Below are 21,697 nucleotides of genomic sequence, written 5' to 3'. Positions count from 1 at the left end.
ATTTCTTATTTGTGAAAATTTGATTCTTGAACTGAAGAAAAACCTGTTTTTTATGATTTATTATGTTGTCATATCACTATTACATCTTATTTTTATAGGCAAGAGAAAAAGAAAGAGAGAGAAAGATGATGTTCAACTGAATTATGAATGTTAAAAAATAAAAGAACATTTATATATTGTAAATTTTCTTGAATTTTAAATATAAATTTTACAAAAAGTGAATATTACTTTCTATACTCAAAGGAACAGTGAAATGTATGATAGTTGTTTACATAAATTTTGCAGCTCCTCTTATTCAATTAATTTATACATGGATCTTAATTGTGGCATTTGAAATTAATGCATTTGTGTCATCAACACAATCTGATAATCCTAAATGATCGACGAATTCTATGTAACATTTATTTACATTAATTATTTTGATTTCATTCTCCATATATTACCGACTAACAAAATAACTTTTGTGGGAAAATATTATTTATTTATACAGAAATTAATATCATGTAGTTAAAATCTCTAAATTATTATATATATGAAGACTACAATTACAATAGAAAAATAATAATAAATTATCTTATTACAAACAATTGATTTAAAGAATGTTACGATTTAGATGAAGTGATAAGTGGCGTAACACGAAATTTTTGAATATTGTATTAAAATTAGTACAATTTTACTTATTAAAGGCCTTTAATATTATCTCAAGATAGTATTTAAAACAATACAATCTGCATTAAAAAAATTTGTTTATAAAATAACATATTCTCAATTTGTTCATATGAATGTAATGCATTCTATGTAAAAATATGGCACAGTTTTAACAAGTGTTTTTGTACATAAAATAATAATTTTTTACATTTATAATTATTATATATAATTTTAAATAATTTAAAAGTGTATATTATATTATGAATTAAATTTTGCATTTTTAAGATTTAAATAAGATACATTTTCAATGGACAATGCCTTTGATTATATAATATTTTCTTAAAATTTATATTAATGTATTCGTTTATAATAATTGCCCTTATGTAAATTTTACTAATAAATTAAAATTATGCAGATGCCGTATTTAAATTTCGAATGCGTACTAAGTTCTATTATTACTCTAAGTAAACAGGTTTGTGTTATGTCCTGATATAACTGACCAATTTATTTAAAACGATTTCATTCTATTGCTTTGTAAAATTATCAAAACATTAATAAATTAATTAAAAATCTATTAATATATATTAAAGAATTAATTTTCTTGCTTATATTTTAAAATACCTTCCTGTATAGAGTCAAAAACTGATCTGTTGTGGTCTGTGATCTGTAATCTGTTATCTTTGTGATCTGTGATCTGTGATCTGTTACCTTTGTGATCTGTAATCTGTTATCTTTGTGATCTGTGATCTGCTGTATGCTGTGATCTGTGATTTGTTGCGATCTGTGATCTGTACAGAAGCTATAAATATGTGATCTTTCATCACATATTTATAGCTATTACAGCTTTCTTGAAGATAAATTAAAGCGAATATGTTTAGATTAAAATCCGAGAATAGAACACAAAACAGATAAATTTTAATGATTTTCTTGAATTACAAACTCTTAATTGAAGGAAATGTTTAACAAAGTTATTGTATCAATTCAGAAGTATTAAAATAAACTCTTATTTAAATAAACTCGTATTGGGATGAATCAATTCCAATTTGTAAAACTTTTGTTTAAAATAATTGAAGTTTATATTTAATTGTATGCATCAAATAGTAGGATTTATTTCAAAGATGATAGAAACATTTTGAAGAGAAAGGCAATAAGTTTGTTTTCTTCTTTTACTGTAAAATATAAGCACATTTATTAACTCTTACTTTTTCCGTAATGAAGTTAAATGATAATTTACATCTTGATTTAAGTAAACCAGTTCATTACCTTTAAAGATAATTTGAGTGAAACAATTATAAGATGATAAATTAGTAAAATTAATTATAAAGAGATGCGAAAATAAAAAACTAAAGGAAAGATTTCAGAAATTTGTTAGTAGAACAAAGTTAAATGAACCGTAACTTTAAAAATTCTGATTATGTTTTGAAGTGTAATAAAGTCTCTTCTGACGTTATTTTTCAAATTATATTTTTTATATTTTTCACAAAAATTTTTTCTCTTCAAATTCTATATTTATTAATGCAATTTTCTCCCTTGTAATTAAAAAGAACACTACATAAATTTATTGTAAAAATTGCAGTTTACGATCATGAAAATCATTAAGATATTTAAGTAGATAATAGAATTTCTACACGATTTTTAATAAATTAAAATTGTACATTCTGAAATAAAAATATATATATATATGTGTGTGTGATTACTAAATAAGTTATCTTATAGAGAAGATATCAATTAAATCCTTTCTCAATTGCCCTGCTGCAGAAACAGAAAAGTTGTATCTGTCTCTGCCATACACAGATGGTTGTATAGGGGTGGTTACTAACGGTTGGTTCTGTGGGAGGTCTCTGTCCAATCTGGATGATAGTCTATGTTTATCTCATTCACATATAAATTGAGATTGTCTAGTATCACGTAGAGGAATGAGACAGGATACTCTGTATAGAAAATGGATAGTAAATAACTTACAACAATATTTTTTTCTGAAATGTTTTAGATATAAAATCTATGTTAAAACTGTAATAAGTTTACAGTTTTGATTCTTTTTAACACTTTAAATCGAATGAGCATAACGTAAAAAGACATATCAATAGTTTCTGCTTGTAATTTTGTTATAATAAAATTATTTTAACAAAATTAAGCTAAAAAATTTAAATATTGTAAATGTGTTAGGTGCATTTGAAAATTATTAGGAAGTTAAATTCTATATTGATAATAGCCGCCATTTTAAATTATTTATTAATATTGTATCAGTGTTTGATTATCTGTATGTTTTAGTGGAGGGTTTGAATAACTGTAAGCATTCGTTATATATAATTAATTTTATCCCAAAGTTCTCTTAAATCATCAATCTTTATATCTGTAATAAAAATATAAAGACTATGCTTTAAGATTCTAAATTTCGGATAAGTAAATAAATATTGACTTATTTATTATTAAGTAATAAATTCATTTAATTTATATTTGCTAAACTGATAAGGAAAGTCTATATACGAAAATTAAGATAGAAATTATTTACCGTTCATTTGTGTAGTGATTTTTAAACACGAGAGATTTTAATTTATTCATAATTTGATTGATTCTGTTATCACTTAATTTAATTAGAGAATTCTTTTTCTGCGTCAAAATAAAAATTAAAATTAATTATAGTGATGTTAATTAATATTAATAATATTAGTGAAAGTAACGAACTGAATCGTCTTGAAAAATATCGATGATGTTGATATTTAATCTTAGTTTCTACTTTATAAAAATGTATATATTTCAAATTATATCGTTTAAATAGTTTCGATTAAGAAAATCGTAGCATAATTTTATCTCTTCATAGTTTATTTGTTTAAAGTAGAAAAGAAAAAAATTACATTTTAATTTGAAAATTATAAATATTTTGATACTATAATTTATTATAATCATAATAAAACCAATATTAAATTCTTTGACTACTTAATTTCACATCTATTGCAAGGTACTTATACAGATTTACAAGATGCAAACACTAACATTTTCTAAAGTTTGTAGTGCAAATATCCTCGAGATATCGAATAACTTTCATGAAAAATTTATGTTCACAAGTTAGTTTATTCAACTGAAAACAGTTTGACATGTTTTATAATTCCAATTTGTTTTAATAACTTTAAGTAAACTTATACTCGAGTCAATTAGTTTCCCTTATTTAAACCATTAAAATTTTATTATAAACTATTTTATTCGTGAGAAAAGTAGTTGGATTCTTTCTTAATTATTTATAAACTACTTGTGAATTATAAATTGTATTATTTAAAACTGAATACGGCATATCTTTGAAGTTTCTTTAGATTTTATGCTTGCGCATTATAATCCGGTTTAAGCAGAATATAGCCGATTTTTTTCACAATATTGTAAACTACTTCCAGAATTTTAAGTATAATAAATCAAACAAGTTACTTTGATTTATTTACGCACTTATTTATTATTTAATAAATTTTTATGTATCTATTACATTAATGTTTTCCACTAGAGAGGAGCGTACTTTCCATTATAAATTACTATGCCAATACGTGACGTTAGAAATTTTATTTTAGCAAATAAATTTGGATCTAAACCAACGTTTGTAGGATTTACTTTTACAGTTAAATCTCGATCAAAAGGTTTTCTTGACAATTTTTTGGGATTTTTTTCAACTCAATACAATCCCGAGAAACTTAAATAAAAATTTATTATCTATACAAATAAGTTATGTATAGTTTAATAAGAGAAAATTTGTTATTTAAGCATAATATGTATCACTAGAGATTGGTAAGATTAGAAAGGATTAAATAGATGATGAGTAGCGATGTTTATCAATTATATTTTAAGAAAGAGATAAACTAGATGAAGAACGATAATAACAGTTATAACTTTGCTACATTATGTTTCAGTAGAAAGATTATAATAATTGATAAGATTTACTTTGTAAAAATATATTTTCTTAATTGTTGAAATGTAAATAAATCTTTAATTTAGCAAACTTTTATCATGTAAAGGCTTAATTTGAAGTTGTTAAGTTAGAAAGCAATCGATCAAAAGGTGACTTTTTAATTATATGTTTAAACTTTTTCAAATTTTTATTATCTATTTTGAATTATATTGTGGATTTTGTTAGATAATAAAGTATGCTAAATCCATTTATATATGCTATAATTAAATATTTTATTTTCTAATTTTCTAAACTAGACTTAGAGACAAAAGGATAAAACAGATTTATAAGAGTATTTATTTTTTCTAATGATATTAATCGCTGTAACGCACTTAACTAGCAATAACGAAGGAATCTTTCGTTGGTTTGTTTGTCTTCCTCCCTTTTTTTCCGCCTCAGTTTTCAAGTTTGTTTGAAAGACACAATCAGTGAACACTGGTTGTTTGATTATCTTCCACCCGCCCCTAATTCCAATGACATACTTGACCGCCATGTTTTTTTTCCTCTAAACTGACGTGATCATTAGCAAAACAGTCGTTTCAATAGAGAGGTAATTGGCTGTGCGCATCGTTTGGATTTGTATTGTGCCTACAGCGAAATGTCGTAAAGTAGAGAATCGTCAGCTGCAACTTTATCTTACAACAGATGATGATGTTTCTTTTATTTTATTCTAGCTATTCTCATCGGTATTTTATGTAGGAAAGAAACATGTAAATAATAAAAACTACAGAAGTATTTCTCAATTATCTTCCGACTGAATGGAATTTACAGGAAATAAAATGTTTGTTTACATTTGTAATATTTCATAAAGGCTCAGAAATGTAAACAACGAGAATGTAGTTTTTTGAAAAATGTTTATGCTTAAATAGATTTTACTATCTTCACAAAAGTTTAAGAGTCAAGTATTATCTGAAAGCCTCGAGATTGTGTTACTATAGTAATAATACAGTAGTAAAATAACAACTTAAACTTTCAAGCAATAAGATTTTTATTAAACGAATGGACTTTACTCAGTTAAACAAAATAAAATAAACGTCAAGAATACAAAAGAGTAAAGCTTGTTAAATGCTTTAGACATTAAATTTACATAATAAAAGGAAATTTTAAAATAAAAATATTGAGTCGAAAACTGCTTTTAATTCTTCTACTAGAAAAGCAAATGTACTCAAGACAAACAATAAACCTTTAACTATTATTGCATCAATTCAACATAATTGTTTTGCTTTAGCCAACCGAAAGCAATTTCAAATTAAAGTGTTATCGTTGTAGGAGCATAAATAATTTTAAGCATTTACAAAATAAATTGTGCGAAGAAATAAATTTAGGATATTTTAAAATTGCTAAAAGCTATACACGACTCATTTACTATGCTATATACTAAAATTATAAAACTTAATGTTTTACAAGTGTCGGTTGAAAGTATGCAACTGAGCTAGATAAATTAATTGTTAGTTTTAACCACCTTAAAACTAATTGTTGAAGTGCCTTATGCAGAAAACTCTACTTTAGTTACGACGCAACCCCAGTCATCGTGTAGTAAAGGAGTTGCATTAGCCTAGCTTAATTTTGTCTTCTTGATCACTGTGTTTGTCACTTGTAAGTTGGGACAGGGAACATCACAAATAATTACTCTTGCGTTATACGGTATTAACAACGGAGTAACGTGGTAAAGTCTGCAGTAAAATACCATTTAAACGCTAAGATAGAATAGAAGGGTAGTCTCCCGGAGGACAAATCTGTGCGACACGTGTCTCTCACATAAAAGTGTCATCTGTTCTACCAGCACGATGGTTCTGGTCAAAACTTTTTAACTGTTTTTCGCAACTAACACAACAGATGTCATTCAACCAATACAGAATAGTGAAGAATTAAATTCTTTTTTTAGTATTTGATAATAAAATTGAATAATTTGTGAATAATTTTTATAAGAGAATCGATCGAGTTCGGTCTTTTGTCTGACTCGTTTCAATGTTGTTTATGAGAAGATGACACCAATCTGTGTGCACATCCGTGCAAGAAAAGGTATTATCATCAAATGAGATTAAAGCTTATGGTTGTGAAGTAAAATAACCTGTTTTATTTTATTCTATATGCTAGGAAGATTAAAATTTTCTTGAATATTAATATCGTTAAATAACAATTGTAAATGCTGTAAGATTCTTAGTATAAATAAGATCATCTCTTGTAATAAGATTAATTTATGGCTAAGGAGCAAAATGGAATTATAAAGTCTTTCATAAAAGATTATTTTAAAAACGAATTTTTATTTTTATGATTAAATGTAACCATACTGTAATTTCTAAATCATAAAAAGTATACATTATTATTATTATTTTAGCATTACTTACAAATAAATAAAATTTCAAAGAATTGTATATAACAACGGATGACTAAAAATATACAAAAGAATAAAAACATCTAGAACAGAAACAATTAAAAAAAAGAAACATAAAATTTAAAAAAAATTAAAAGACAGACAACACGAGAACAATGGAATTCTCTCACTCGCTCACTCGCTCCTTGGTGCTCGGGCCTCGGGGAGTCCTTGACCGCCTTGACGATTGATCTCTAGGCAGCTCTATCATGTACAATTTCCCACTATCTTACTCCTTTCTTCAGTATATTATTAACATCTTTCTTTATTCCATCCTCCCATTTGAAAGGCGGTCACCTTAATGGTCTCTCCCATTGGTGTGAATGTAAGAAACTGACGTTTATACTTAGTCTGGTCAGTGCGAGCCGCATGCCTGGTCCATCTCAGTATGTGTTGCCTTATTACTTGAATAATGCTGTTACTATTATATTTTTAAATCGATGCACGCTTTAAACTCTCTTTTTTATCCCTGTTCTGAGTCATAAGTTGACCCAAAATAAGATTAAATATTTTCTTAAGATTTTATTTTCAAAAGTTTGTAATCTGTTTTCTGCTTGTCTAGGGGGAGAGGACACGTTTTAAATTTGTAAATTGTGGTTAGTATTATGACGGTAAGATAAATTTTTAGCTCTAAGTTTTTAGAAATTTGTTTTATCAGTGTTAATTTTGAGCCCAGTTTTCTGAGCACCTCCATATTGCGATGTTGCGCGATCCTAAACGTCTTCACTAACAGTTGTCGTCAGCAAAGCCGAAAACCTGTTGGAGTCTATCTAAATACACTCCTTTTCCGTTAGTTTAACTTTTCTAATTACCCTTTCTAAGGCTATATTGAAAAGCATAGATGACAGTACACAGCCCTATTTCTATTAAATTGTTTATTACAAAACTTTCAGATACGTCTTTGTGAATTTTTAGTTGGTTTTTATAGTAGTCACGTAGATTTTTGCTACTGTGATCGATATCCTGGAGATTCCAAAATCTTGTACATTAGAGCATCGATTATCCGACCTCCGATTAACCGACTTATCGGTTAACCCACCGCGTTGTAGTCGGCAAATTCAAACGTCTGCTAGTGATGTGGCGCTACAATATTTGATTATGTCTTGCTACTTTAATATTATTTTTGTTAAATTTTTGCATGTTTTAGCTGGCAGCACTGGCTCGACCATGAAAGGGAGACTAGTATTTAAACCAGGCCTAATACACTGTACTAATAATGTATTTTTTCAAACTTTTCGGTTATCCGACTTTTCAGTTATCCGACCAACCCCAGTCCCCAATTAAGTCGGATAATCAATGCTCTACCGTATTATTTTCCAGTTCATTTTCATTTCTATTATAGACCTTTGTAAAGTCGATGAAAAAAAAAAAAAAGTGTATTCTATTTACACTCAGCATTGCTAATCTCCCATGGCTCCATCTGTATTATGGGTGAGATTTTTACAGGATTAGATTAGTGAGAATTTTATAAACGGTTTTAAAAATTGCTTATCTCTGTAGTTTTTGCAGTTTGTCTTGTCTTTTTCTTATGTATGCAACAAACGATCGTTTCCTTTGTCCTCTGTTAATCAGCTCTTGTGGAATGTTTCTCACTGCTATAACGTACCAACCTTATTGTTTCTAAGCTTCTTAAAGCTTGTATACCTTCTACACAGATAAGCGTGATTCTTCACTGTTTATCACACGTCTTTCTTTTCTGTTTTGTGTATGCTGTACTCCTGTAGCATTAAGTAATTTATAAGTAATCCCTCCATCTCTTAAGTATTTTGTCATTTGTTGTTAGGATGTTATAATCTTTATTCTATACCATCGTGTTCTTTGGCTGGTAGCCTGATTTTCATTGGTTTATTCCTTTGTAGAGATGTCTAATGTATTTATTTTTATTGCTGTTTTCCGTGTCCAGTATTTTCCGTTCCTATTTTTATTGTTATTTTCCGTTAATTGTTGCTCGAAGAATTTTCTTTTCTCGTCTTAGGAGTCTGTTTGTTTCTTTTGAGCATGACTGAATTCCTCACATTTCTCTGAATTAGGAGATTTCTGTCAGAACAGTCTTTTCTATCTTCTAACATCTATAATTTATGAATTTATTATCATATCATTCTTCTCTTTCCTTTCCTACTATTTTCCTTTTCAATTTAATCTTCGTGTACAGTATATTAATGATAAGAAATTAAACCATCTTTCCTTTATTTTGAAATATTGCAGTTTATCAGAAAGGAATTTTTCCTTAATAAAAAGTTGTAGGCAGTTATCTGCAATAACAGAACCGGTTTATAGCTTGTATTTGGTATCCCCTCCATAAAGCACAGTGAATTGTTTGCATTTAATTGACTCAGTACCAATTCATCTTGTCTCCTGGATTGTTGTAATATCCAATTTTTACTTAGTCAATTCCTCAAGAGTATTTTGAAGTCCTCCAGACCTATTTCGTAATCGTTGATTATCTACAAGTTAATCATTTTTCGAGGTTTCGTAACATGTAATGTTTTGAAAAATAGGGTTAGCGCTATGCTCAATCATAACCTGGAGGACCACGGCATTTCATTTTCTCTGATCCCTTTTCTTTGATCTGTTCAATAGGGTATACTCTACCACTAGCTGAGCTACCACTAACGTACCTCTTAGAACCATCGAGATACTCAAGCCTCTCCACCAAAGCAAAATGGAAATTTCCTAAGGAGGAGAGACGTAACACTAAAAACAGAATAAATGAAACAATAGAATTGAATATAAGTGAATGGTAGGAAACACGAAAATAAGAAACAGGTGGAATATTTGTATTATTCTATTTTACATAAAATCTCTATTAAAAGTAAATTTTATAAATAGATTAAAGATTTATGTTAATTTACGTAAACTTAGCATAATAAAACATTTAAAAAATAATTTAAATATTGCAAAACCTTTAACAAAAAATTGTAGACTGCCCGTCTCCTAAAGTAAACAGGGTTTCAATTAATTTGTGAAAGTCATGCAATAGTTCGTGACTTCTTCACTTAAACAACTTTATAAACAGAAAATCTCTTTTGTGAAACGTTCGAGTAAATACTATTTCTTTATATTCATCATAGCAAATAAAAATTTTCAATTAATTTTATTCAAAGCAATAATAAAAAAAAGATAAAAATCTTATATAAATTTTACAGGGATATTCTAAGAAATTGTAAATAAATATTTAATTATTTATAAAATATAAAAGGAAAAAAATTATATTTAAGGATTCGTTTATTTGATATAAAATAAATATCTGTACGTAATTAAAAATCTCATTTTTTTCTTAAAATTTTTAAATTTATTTTTTCAGTAATGAATAATACTAATTTTTATTATTTTATTAGTGTTTTTAATTCAAAAAAGATGATTAAAATCGAAAAAATAATCGGAAATTATCATTATTGTAATTGTAATCTTCTTGTTTTTCTCTGTTTTTGCTTGATAAATCAAGTTGATATCTCGCCGGGCAGTAATTATGAAGACGTATGTTCTGTGCAGTTTAGCAATGATCAGAAGGTAGAATTCGTAATAACACGAGAGAAGGGAAGGGAGCCGTGTAGACAATGATGAGTCCCTGGACGGAATGCTCTCGCATCCTCCTGTAAGCCTGGTGAGACATCATTTGGCAGTCCAAGTCTTCCGGGATATCCCACTGGGACAACATGCTATTCGGACCAATTACGACCAGGTCAAAGTTCTGTAACAAACCAACATGTAATCAGTATGTCAAGGCGAAAAAGAAGCACTAACTTTTATCATCCACCACTTTATGTACAAGAATTCGATGAGTTTGAAATTATATAACAATTTACCATATTGCAATTGGTTATATTTCTTATTAAATAATTCGAAAATTAGCTAGAAAATTCTTGTACATAATTCATAAATTTCTACTTTAATTTAATTGTGTATAATGTATATACAGTGAGGTAATGTGAAGTTTGAGTCATACTACATTTACTTCGCTTTAGATCATTTATTTTATTGCTCATTCACTTCATTAGCAATTTTATTGCAGTTGTTTTTTAGTGTTAGTGTCTACGTTTCTAAATGATCACATAAACGAATCGAGGTCGAAAATTCAGTTTTACATATATTAAAATCTTCATAAAAATCCTATAATTACATTCTAAAAACAAACCATAATATCTCGTTTTAAATATAAATTTAATCAACGTGAAACAAAGCGTAAATACTTCACTCAAAATAAATATTTTTAATATTTTAATTTTAATTAAACATTTAAAAAAAATTAATTTAAATAATAATTAAACATAATATAGATGTATGAGTCATACTTTAAATTAAATTCATATGTAAACATTCAAGGTTAATTAAATTCATAAGTAAGTGAAACAACTTAATGAAAATTATAATGAGGTAACATTAAATATTTTATTTTTAATAAAAGCGTATATATATATATTAAAAATTTAAAATATTTCATAAAATTACAAATTTTTTTTCAATTTTTTTAACTGACTTTAGTTATACTTAGGGGTAAGGAATAACGACTGAACACACGACAGTTTGTTTCTATGGTTCATTCAAGTCGTAAAATTGTGCTTTACTTTTACAAGTGAATATCCTGTATCGTATGTTGCAGCTGTTTCAGATTGCTCTGTTAGAATAACAGCTAAATATAACCATTTCTAATAGTAAGACAGATGTTATAAACATCATTTGATGATATGAAGAGACTTTAGCTAAGAAATGTGCATATTTTTGTTACTTTTTGGCAAAAGAAAAGTCTTATTGAAAAGTAAAAAATTGTTCATTTTCTCTGTTCAGGAAATAGATTTTCTAAAAACAATTTTTTTCCTCCCCCAGAAATAGGGAATGTCTTTAAACGATTAAAACTTTACTAAACTAATAACTTTTTACTTATAATAAACTCGCTAAGCTCTAGATATTAAAATCATTTTTTTACTTTTATTTCTAGCTTTCTGCTGATTATTTACTTTACATTTAATAATTGGAACCTTTTTTTTTAATTTTCATCTAAGAAAAAAAAACATTTAAAGATAAATTACACGTTTCTTTAAAAAAATTTCCTATTTTTCTCTGATAATTATTTAATTATTTTAATTGCTCTTCTAAAATTACTTTATCCAATTCTTGTTAAACATTCGCGTTATTATTTATATTAAAAAAACTAATTTAAATAATTAGAAATTAAAGTAAATTCATTTTATGTAAATAAATTTAGTTAATTAAATTAAATAAATATGAGATATATATATATATATTTTTTTTTCTTTTAATGTTATTAAATATAAGATGTGATTTATATCCGGATAACAATATTGATTGAATTTATATAAGATGTTGGAAAGAAAATGAGATCAAACAATAATAAATTGGATCACATGTACTCATACTAATAAATAAAATCCAGTTAATAATGAATTTATCGAAATTCACTTTTACATCGCTAATATTGTCAAACATAACGATGCTTGATGGTTGATACGTCGTCTACCTAAAAATCATAACTTTATATAACTCTTTATTTTAATATATTTTTAAAAATAAAATATCTAATAATTATTTAATATAAATTCGCTTTTTAAGATATTTACTAAAATGCATTTAAATTTTTGAAAATTCGCCAATATGCAACAGTTGTAGAGCAGAAGACGTATATTTTATACTTAAATTAAATCATAATTAAACATAAAAATTGCTTTAAAGCTTTAAAAAAAATAATAATAAATTGTGCTTTATAAAATTTTTAAAAATTATTAAATGCAAAGTACTTAGCCATTATATTTTTAATTATTATTTCATGCAAATAACTTTAATTATATAAATTGTAAAAGGGGTGATAAATAATAATAATAATAATAACTGAATTTTTTTCAGTTAAAAATATTTTGTTAAGGTACATATTTTTTGTGATTATTAGTTTAAGAAATTTTATATTTTAATATTACAGAATTATAAGAGAGTATGTAAAATAATGGTGAAAAAAGTGTTTCGACTTACTTTCATCTTTCCGTCTTCTACTACCTTTTAGCTTCTTTCTTTCTTTCTTTCTTTCTTTTTTTTTCTTCCGTCTGAAATAATAACGGAGAGAGGGATTAGTGGGTTCTTTCAAGCTGCTTCACTTGTCGGATCTGTTTAGTTTGTATTGGTAAGAGCTTCAGGCTGAATTCCTTCACTTCTCTGCTTGTGGTCACGTCCGAACTCATCTTCTCAAATTAGAAGAAATAAACCATTGTACTAGTATTCAACTCTTTTTGCTCTGAACGGATTATAACTTTTAGAATCATTCATTCCTCTTCGGTTTTGTATAATCTATACTTTCGTCAATTTTCATAAATTTTAAGTTAAAGATTGTCAATAGTTGAGAAAACTTTTATAAATTTCTATATTAGAAAAATAATAATAAGAAGACGAAGAAAAAAAACAAAGAAAATCAAATTGATTCTAAGCGAAATTGTTCTAAGAAGTTTTGCATTTTTCTCTTTTTATGTTTTGCTGATTTTGCTTTTGTTCATTAACTTTCAATTAGTTCTTATTGCTGGTCTTTGTTCGTTAACTGTTACAATTAACTCTCAATTATTTTAACAACTATCATAAAAGAAATGATGCTACTTAATTCTTTTGAAACTTAACCGGACAATAAATGATTTTATTAAGGATGAACTAAAGAGAAAAGAGGAAAAAAAAACTGTGGCAATTATATCATTTGATATATTCTTCTTACCTTAATAAAACTGCAAATTTAGCTGATTTGTGCACTAAAACGTGGAAAATTTCTTTATAATTTTGCTGACATCTTGGCAGATTTGATCATATTTTATATATAATTAGTTTTTATCTTTAAATATGCAGAATTATATCCTAGATTTCCAATTTAACTTTTCTTTTAACTCGTAATTTAATTTTAAATAAACCTGCTTACGTATAGTTTCTATCGAAAATTATTTTAAAATATTTATCTAAACCTTATAAAGATATAAAAATAAATTTAAAAAAAAATAAATTTAACACATCATTAAAAAAATAAGACAATATATTTATTCATTTCACAGAACATTGTTTTTAAGTATAAGAACATAGGACCTTGCGCAGATAAAGTTGAATAGGTATAAAATATTTCTTAAATCTTAAAAAAAATAATTAAAAATAGATTATTTTTTATTAATATAACATTATACATTTCATTAAAAAAATATTTTAATCATTAATATTACTAAAATAATTATATTTTAAATTAAAAGATATCAATGTTTGACTAAAACCTGTACATCCTTCCATCTAAAATACGAATTTTTAAAAAAAAATTGTTTATTAAATTTATATTAAAAAATTTACAAGATTTTTATGTAAAAAAATTTTTTAAATATTTCAAATTCTTAAAGAAATTTTTAATAAATTGTAACTAATTTTTTTATTTCCTTTTTTTTAAATAAAATAACATACAATTAGTTTGTAGCAAATCAGTTTGTGGAAATCCCAAATGAAGTTAAATATTCATGAATTTTTTTAAAAAATGTTCTCAGTAGAATTACTTCGAAGAACGACAGATAAATTAATTATAAGTTTTCATTATTTTTTTCTAGGTATAAGCAATAATTTAATTTGATTTTTGCGTATAAAATTTTTCTAAAAATTACGATTTAAAAATAATAAATATTCGATTTTTTTATTATTTCAAAAATTTTTTTTCTTTTAAATAATAATAATAATAATAATAATAACGACAGTAAAAGGAAATATTCGTATTAAAATATTCAAATAATAAAAATAAAAAAAATAAATAATAATTATAATAACTTGAATTAGATTTAATAATGTAAAAATCATTAAAAGTATAAAATTTAAATTTAATTATTTGATTTTCTTCATAATTATCTTAAAAATGTTATGAGATTTCAGTAATTTTCTAGGAAATTCTATTCTTTTTTTAAAAAATAATTTTTATTCTTATTATCTTTTACATTGTTTTATTTTTAATAAAGTATAAAGCACGAATAGGAAGGAACCACTCAATAAACTTAATTATTTTATATTCTCTTTTTGATCTTTTATAATAAAAGATGCAGTACACAAAGATAAAAATATAAAAAATTAATATAAAGTAATAATAAATGTTAGCATATTTTTTTTTATTTTTAAGAAGGAAAAAAGTACTGTACATCAGTAAGCAATTTATATATATATATTGTTTTTAGACAATGTAATTAGATGTTTCCTTTATAATTTATTTCTCTCGTGTTTACTTTTAGTTTAAAAATATATAAGTTATATATTTTTTATTTATTTATATACTAAGATAGTAAATAAAAGATAATTTGTCCTACAAACTAATAATCTCATATACTGAGGAATGTTATATATATATATATATATATATATATATATATATATATATTAGTGTTGCCTGTTCTCATTAGACGTCCTATCGATCTTCTAATACATAAAATGCCACTTATAGAATTATAAAAATGCGTAGAAATTAATTTTAAAAAATAATAATGATCGTTAAGATAAGAATATTTTAAAATATGTGTATATATATATATTTTAAAAATGAATATAGAAAAATGAAAATCTCATTAGCAGTTCGAAAATGGAATATCTGAAATAATTACAATTCCACGACAATTTAATTAATTGTCTAGTTTAATTAGCATTTTTCTAAAATTTATAAAATAAAGTAACGAAATAAGTTTTAAAATTTATGATTTTAATGAAAATTTAAAATATACTTGATTGAAAAATAAAAATCAAATCTTTCGAAATTGGTATTGATAACTTTAATTTTTCTTTATTAATTATTGCAAAGAGAAATATCTAAATTAAATATTCTTTCGATTAAATTTATTAATTAAGGTGTGATTTATTACGAAGCAACTTCTCCATTTATCATATTAAACATGATAAATGATTTTGTTGCATCATACTTTATTATAGTTTCGGTCTTGTTTACTTCTTTATGAGGATGAAGTTCGAAAACAAAGGTTATAAGAAATTGCAATAATGAAATTGAAATCCATTACACAAAGGAGAGTTTTATCGAAACTTTACTTTATATAATTCTTCGTAATTCTTCTAAATAACTGTTTAAGTCTGTTTAACTTTTACATTTTCCACCTCATATCTTCGAGTTTCCTTTTGAGTTTTTTTATACTTACCTCACTTCTACTTCTATATTTTTCCTTTATGTTCGTTTCCATTTTCATCCAACATCTTCATCCTTTTCTTTCATGCATTTGACATAGTAACATAACTTTCTTTGTATTGTCCAAGTTACATCTTCGACTTCTATTCACTCCCGTTTCACATAATCAGCATTCTTACCAGTCTTTTATTCTTTTTGTGCCTTTTCACTTCCATTTCCTTCTTTGCACTTCAACATCTCAATTTCACATCATCAAATTCGTTCCTCTATTTTACATTTTACAATTTAAACTCCTTTCCCATTTTACGACTTCAGCATCCTTCCTTTTCCATTTTACATCTTCCTCTCTTTCTCCAATTTTATTTTACAACTTATACCTCAAGATCTTTACCTTTTTACACGACTTATAACTTTTTTATATATATAAGTTATAATCTTTTCTTTTTACATAATAAACTCAAGTAATCTTTCGTATTTCTCTAGCGTAACAACAGAAATTTTCTATTATATAATGATATATATATACATTACATTCGTAATCTTTTCCATTTTATAATCAACTATATTCAAGATATTTTTCGTATTTTGTAATCAGTTACTATAAATTCACCATCGTCTTCCCTTCCTTACGTTCTAAACATTTTGGAGTATTCAAATATCTTTCTTTATCTATTTTAAATTTTCAATTTTTTTACATAAAAAATTCAACTTAGCATTATCTCGATTCTATTTTATATCTCTCTTCTTTATCATTTTATAACTTAAATTTTCAATTTTTCTTCTACATCTTTTCTGATCGTCATAATATTTTTTTGTTATTTGCATTTTCCATTCCATTTTTCTATCTCCTAGTTATCCTATCCAACATCATCCAACTTCAATCGTGGTCATCAACAACATCTACTTTATTTTAAATTAATCTTTGCTTTACTCCGCATCTATTTATCTTTATAAAAATTTCCTAAACCGTAAGATAAAATCCCTATAAGTATCGATTAATAATTATTTTATAATTTTCAGGAAATTCCAGATTTACGAAGAGAAACAATTTAAAGGCTACAAAGGATTTCCAAGAGTACTAAATCAATCTTTAGCTAAGCTTTTGTCCAATTTAAAACTAAAGTGGAATTCTAAAATGGATTTTTCCTTCGAAACGGTTAATAAATTTCGATATAAATGATATCTACAATACTTTACAAACTTTTATTAAGGTTTTTTATTCTTGGGGAAATTCGAATAAAAATGAATAAAAAAATTAATCGTGGAGAATCGATACGAAAATTTTTCCTAAGACATCGACCGACTTAAGATGGAAATGTGACCGTTATTCTTAATTTAAATCCTATAATAGGAAGTTAAAGAAGAGTTTATTAAAAATTTAAACCGATAAATAAATTTAAAAGACATTTATTTTTATTTTTACGATCGAATCGAAAAGGAAAAAAACAGCGCTCTCTAAAGATCAATTTTATACTTTTTTTCCTACATTTCTTTACACATTTTTTATTTATTTATTTATTAATATTTATAATATAAAATATATCATTTTACATAATAAAATATCTTTAAAAATTTTATAAATTAATTTTAAAAATGCAATTTGATGAATCTGAATAGTGAATTCGTAAGCGAATGCATTTAGATTAGTGACTAAGTTGTGGCTCTTACGTCAAGAAGTTTTGTAAATTAATAAATATTAAGTTTTTAATATCTACATATATATATAAAGAAAAATTAAAAATAGAGAGGTTTATATATATATATATATATCTACTTTCGTTAGCTTAAAGATTAATTCTTGAAAAGATACCATCCGTTCGGAACAGATTTGGAAAGAAATGTTGACATCTGGTGCTTTAGACAAACTCTAGTCAGAGACGTCGAAGCAGAAAAAAAAGGAGGAAATTTACCAGCAATGTTAGATCTTTTCCACTGGCCAAATGCCAACGAAAGAAAAAAATCATCACGAAAAGCGTCAGAAAACGTGAAGTGCATGTGTCACGTTCTGCTATCACTTACATTTCTTAAACTCGAAATTTCGTCAAAGGTTTAAATCCAATATTTTCCAATATATTTCTGGTTAGAAAAATTTTTCCAAAGTCTAAAAGTACGTACGCATAAATACACAGAAAATTCGTGAAAAAAATAGGAATTTCCCTTAGGGGATTATTCTTGCTTTTACGAATGATGAAATACATTGCTAGGATTCATTTCGTACTATTTCAAGAAAGATATCTTCAGACGGCAAGAACTCTTACTGAAAATGGAAAACCGAATAGGACACATATTCCAATTTCGTCTATAAAAACTTCTCTCAACTTTTATATTATATATATATACAGTATAAGTAAAATAAAATTTTTTTCAAATTATCAGAAAAAGATCTGTAGTCAGTATTATGTCCCGAAAAAAAAATCTAAAACATTTTTTAAAGTTTTTATTTATTTATTTTTAAAGGTCGCTTACTTTTTATTTTATATTGTGGACAGAACATCTCTAATAGACTACTACCTTATTTTTGCCTTGGGAAAAGTGTCACTTTTCAATGAAGACGTAATCTTCACAGCTTCCTATTTGGCGAAAAAAACACCTCAGGGAGTGTGTCTTGCTTTTTGTGAAAAAAAATGAAAATCCGAGGATTTTATATATATATATATATATATATTATATAACACATATATAGATAGGTTTACATTTAAAAATATATATATTTTATTATTTTATATTTTTACACCATTTTCCTTTCTAGTATGGGTATGAGCTTCAAATATATATATATTTTCCCCCTACATTTTTAAAAAAATAAATACCTTAATGTATGAAATAATAATATAAAAAAATTCAACAGTTCCCTAACAAAATTAACTTTGATCTTTTCTTAAATTTAGAAATTAAATCTTGTATTGAATAAGGTTTTTTGTGTGTGTGTGTTGTTTTTTTTATTGGGGTTTCGTTAAAAGCTTACATTGCAGCAGTTATTATCGAAAGTCAAATTAATACATTCTCCAAGTAGACAGCTTAATCTAAAAGGAAGGCGTGTTAATCCGAAAAAGCAATTTCCATGAGAACAAACAGATGCAAGTACTGCTATCTTCACAGTCAGTCAGTTTGGTCCCAGAGGTGGAACTCTGTGCCACTAAAGCCATGTAATTTATACAATGCGAACATTGACCTGTACACGGCTATATACTTCCTTTACTTTTACACTTTAGATGAACAAATCTTCGTCACTCTGGATGATTCTAGAAAACTTTTCCTTCAATATCTTTTACAAGACTGGATGTGAAATCTCCTAACTTTTATACTGTCACAAAATTACGATAAATGTTCTTCATTTTTTACTTTTAAAGGTAAGCAAAATATATTTCAACAAACGTCAATTTGACTTTAAACAAGTTTAAAGTCAAATTTAAACTTAATTTATTTATTCCGCTAAAAGTTTCATTTTATAAATGCTTGACCGTCTTAAAAAGCACAATTTAAAATTAAACTAAAAAAATAATAAGAATAATTTTCAGCAGGAAAACTGTTTTTTTTTTCATTTTAAAAACAGAAGTCATGATATTTTAATATGTTTTTTTAAAAAATTATTTAAAATAATTTACATAAAAGTCAAACAAGACAAACGCATTAGTGACATTTAAATTCATTAAAATTTCCAACTCGTTATTCACTGGTAATTCCCTTTTATCTTCGAAGTGATAAATTATTGCTTTTTTCCTGTTTCTTTTACATAATTTTCTTTATATTTTTTACACAAAATAATTATTCTCGAATATAGATTTAATTTAACAAACAACAATGCAACCTACAAATACATTTTATACAATTTTTAACATACAAATTCGCAATTTTAAGTATAAGAAAAGTAAACTTTTTTCTTTATCTAATACGTATTTCAAATGATAAATTTCAACTGTATATCTTTTTTTCAGTTTTTCTTTTGAAACTTCAGTTACCAGAACTTTTCTAAAAAAAATAATCTATCAGAAATAACGAAAAACATATTTTTGATCCAGCAATGCTTTTTTCTATATATATATATATATATATATATTTTACAGTAACTAGCAAAACATCACTTATAGTAAAACTAAACTGCTGATGTCTTCACCAGTTTTATCTTTGAGAGAGGAAGAAAAACAAGAAAACAAAAGTGCAGATGTCGTTCTACAACTTTTCCCCTACTTGGACGGGAAGTTGACAAATTCTTGCAATCTTCTCTTCAATTCTTTTTATTTTTCTCTCATTTTTTCAGCTATTTTTTCTCTCTTCTTCTTCACCTCTCTCTATCTCTCTCTCTATATAAATTTATAAAAAAAATAAACGTACACATTTATAAGTTTCTCGTCTTCAATAACTTTACTAGCAGTTTTGGAAATAGTTGGGAGGTCTTCAAATCATCAGCAATAAGTAGCTGAATGATCAATCAGATTGGTAATCATTTGTACTGACAACTTCTTTTTCTCTAACAGACTAAAGATAGATAATACAATAGAGAAGGGTCTACACCGACACAGACATTCATCAGTCAATGACAGAAGAAAGAAGGTGACCGTTTACAAAGGTATGAGGGGGGAAAAACAACTCGAGAATATATTTTCTTGGACAAAATAGGATGTTTTGTACGATCCTACTCGGATTGCTGCTATTACTACAAACTGCTACCATCCTCTTATCTATTTTCCCTTTTTTGACAGTGGTGCCTCGAACGGGCCATCTTTTACTGTCAGATTGTAATTTTTTTTTTATATTATTATTTTTTAAATTCCGAATTTCTTAAATATCAACTTTTGTTACAAAAGTCTGCATTGATGTATTTGCATTCTATCTTTTTAAAACGCATTAAAAAAGCATCAATTGTTATTTTTTCGGGTGTTTTTTTTATCATTATTATTATTATTATTTCATTCGTTCTCTAAACTAATATTTTTTCAACAATACTTTGCATTAAATCGAAATTTTTCCTAAGAAGATTTCTGAAAAATAAATATTTATAAGAATAATATAGTTAGAAATGATTCAAAAATTAAACTGTAACGAGATACCTGAAGTAAAAAGGTTAAAAAAAAAAGAAGAAGAAGAAGGAAAAAACAATCTATATCTGTGATGAGATTTTAAATACTATAAAGTGGAAAAGAAAAGCAGATTATTATTATTAAAAATGACATTTCTTGATAAAATTTACAAAAGTAAAGGATAATTTTAAGCTTAACAAAATAAAAACAGTTCTCTTGTACAAATACTGTTTTCACACTTTCTCACTACAACATTACATTATCTTCATAAGATTATTTGCAATAGGAAAAAAAAGAAAAAAGACAATATATATATATATATAAAACGAAAGACCTAATTTTTTCTATCAATTGTAGTAAAAGTTGACACACACAAAAAGGACAATGTCCTATACAATTTCGTTGTGTAAGATAAGAAACGACTTGTGACAGTGACTAGAGGGTGTGTGCGCGCGTGTGTCCACGTGTCCGTACATCGAAACAAGTTTTCATCCTATCAATGTTGCAACTGCTTTTACCAAGAAATGTAAGGTGAAGATCTAAAATTGACTTTATGGTGGGGAAGGAAATGAAACTGTAGGGGTGGAGTAATGTTGATTTAA

Source organism: Centruroides vittatus, unplaced genomic scaffold, assembly GCF_030686945.1.
Source record: "Centruroides vittatus isolate TY-2023 unplaced genomic scaffold, ASM3068694v2 contig_927, whole genome shotgun sequence".
In the NCBI taxonomy this organism is placed as follows: domain Eukaryota; kingdom Metazoa; phylum Arthropoda; class Arachnida; order Scorpiones; family Buthidae; genus Centruroides; species Centruroides vittatus.
This window is presented reverse-complemented; position numbering follows the sequence as displayed.